Genomic DNA, 2,443 nt, shown 5'->3' on the forward strand with positions numbered 1-2,443 from the left:
TTTTACATAGGCTTGGGTCTTAAACAAATGCAAGAGATGTAGAAAATCTGAACACCGATTTTCCACTCCATCAACCAGTTACAAAAACTAACTTGCGCACTTAAGTAACAAAACACAGTAACTAATAAAAAGAAAGCCTTTTAATCGGGACAGATTAGTGCATCTTTACAAAAAAGTAATGATTTCAACTTATGAAGTCAGTATCATCATTAGCAGTGCACCTTTCCTGAAAAGGAAATCCCTGTCTGTTATCAAATATCAACTGCAAGAGTGCATAAACAAAATAAATAACCAACAAACACACCCGTATCCCAAAAGCTCTATTTATATTATATTCGATATATATATATATATATATGTCTTCAGAGATGACAACTGTATCGATTTATACGTCGGGTCCTTCTCCTCCAGGAACCAGCTATAAAAGAATAAGACAATTGCATGTTAGTGCCATAGACTGAAGTTTTACAAAGTCATATGTGACAGTTCTTGCTTCAGAAGATTTTAGCAGATGGCGACATCATGGTAGACCACAAAAGTGGTGTTTAGATTTTAAATTACCTTCTTCTGGCTGGAACTAACAAAGACATCAGCCACACTGCAGTGTAACTGACCACCTGCATAAAGAAAGCTACCTGGCAACCATAAAGTTCCATTGTACTTTTCTGCTCAGTACATAAAGGCACGGATTCACCCTGTAAATCTTGGCAATTTCTTGAATAGCACCTACACTCAAAATAGGTTTCAAATACAAACACGGCACAGCAAAGTAATAAATACTCATCTCTGAGTCTGCAGCTTTTAAAATCTTTGCTTAGACCTTAAGGAAATGTAAAGGCAAACAAACTACTGGGAAGTTCTACACAAAACCCATGCAAAATTAAGGCTAAAAAAAGGAACCTGATTACAAGCATGTATCATGTAACACCTACTCTACGACACGGCTGTCCTGAATAGATCACCACCTACAGTTTAACTCCAAGATATAAACTACTCAGCTGGCAAGTATTCAAAAAATGTAAACCCGCTTTGCTTCTAGATTTTATACAATATTTTTCCCTCAGGAAACCAAATAGAAATAATGCTTACAATTCTGTAACATCTTCTAACACCATATCTAAATACCCGGATTCAAAGAAAATAAGGCCCAGAGTCTTAAAATCAAAACAAAGTTATTTTCATTTTTACTGAACTGTGATTCTATCTGTAAAACAAAAATACCAGAGTCATACAAGCGACCCATACGAAAAGTTTCTATCCAGTGAACTCAAACCTCTCCTCTCAAATACAATAAATCAATTGAGCTGAAGCATAAAACATTCCCATCAAAGGATACTGACAAAGTCATCAAATCCTAGAAGCGTTACAACTTCTTTGTCACTCTTCATCACAATACGAATGCAGGAGCCTATGCGTTTATCCACAAGCTCTGTAAATAAAAAAAACAAACAATAAAGTTGAAAGGTACAAGAGACTGTTTCATAGAACAGCGCATTCTTTTGAACAAAACGCCTGACATTGTGTGCAGTGGAAATGTATTTTTAAAGGTGCACCTGTACTGCTAGCACACGACCACGTTTCCGAGGCTGGAACTCTGCAGGAAGACGTTCCCTTCAGTGAGAACGCTTTAATGTCATTGAATCATAGCTTGGGTTGTAAGGGCTCTTAAAGCTCCCCCGGCTCCAACCCCCTGCCACGGGCAAGGACACCTTCCACTAAACCAGCCCCGTCCAGCCTGGCCTCAAGCACTGCCAGGGTGCGCAGTTCATTACCGCACGCCGGCCGAGCACCAGCACTCGCCCCAGCCGCTCTCTGCTCCGCACCCACAGACACCCACCGGGACCCTCGTTTACTGCAGGCGCCTCCCGGCCTCGTCCACCCCATTCAAGCTTCCCGCCAAGCGGCAGCGCCGCTCACACCAACCACAAGTGCCCGCAAATACGCTCTCCCTCTTCTCCCTCCCCTCCCGTCCCGTCCCGTTCCATGCCATCCCTCCCGTCCCGTTCCGTCCCGCTGCAGACCGGAATCACCGCCAAACACCGAGGGACAGCAGCTGAGACGGATCGCTGGTCGCGGCGGCCGCCATGTTGCACCCAGGCCTGACCAATCGCTGCCACCTCCCGCTTCAGATGGGACGGGCGGTGCGGCAGACCCGATGAGCGGATCGCAGAGCAGTCGCTCCGCCGTTTTCCCCTGAGTAAATACAGTAACCCACCCTTCAGATAGCTCTTCTTTTCGCGGGGAGTGGCAGGTAGAAGGGCTTTAATCGCTGTACGCCACAGCTATCTTTCTTTCCCCACCCAGATTTGCTCATTAATTCACAAGTGGGCTGCAGCAAGAAGGATTCTTGGAAGTCCTTTTGCATATAGACATGGCTTGGAGCAAAAATCACTGGCTGTTCAAACACAGTTGGCTTGCTTCATACTGCAGCACTGAGCAACCT

General features: G+C 44.3%; 1 long non-coding RNA gene across 1 annotated transcript; it reads right to left on the reverse strand.

The window, feature by feature from the left end:
* Nucleotides 1–962: 962 nt before the first annotated feature.
* Nucleotides 963–1,956, reverse strand: LOC136014258 (uncharacterized). The gene is made up of 3 exons (XR_010612582.1): nt 1,924–1,956; nt 1,554–1,594; nt 963–1,429 (listed from the first exon to the last, which is right to left on the reverse strand). It is a non-coding gene; the product is annotated as an uncharacterized LOC136014258 (long non-coding RNA).
* Nucleotides 1,957–2,443: the final 487 nt, after the last annotated feature.

The sequence above is a fragment of the Lathamus discolor genome, chromosome 5, assembly GCF_037157495.1.
Source record: "Lathamus discolor isolate bLatDis1 chromosome 5, bLatDis1.hap1, whole genome shotgun sequence".
Taxonomy (NCBI): Eukaryota; Metazoa; Chordata; class Aves; order Psittaciformes; family Psittacidae; genus Lathamus; species Lathamus discolor.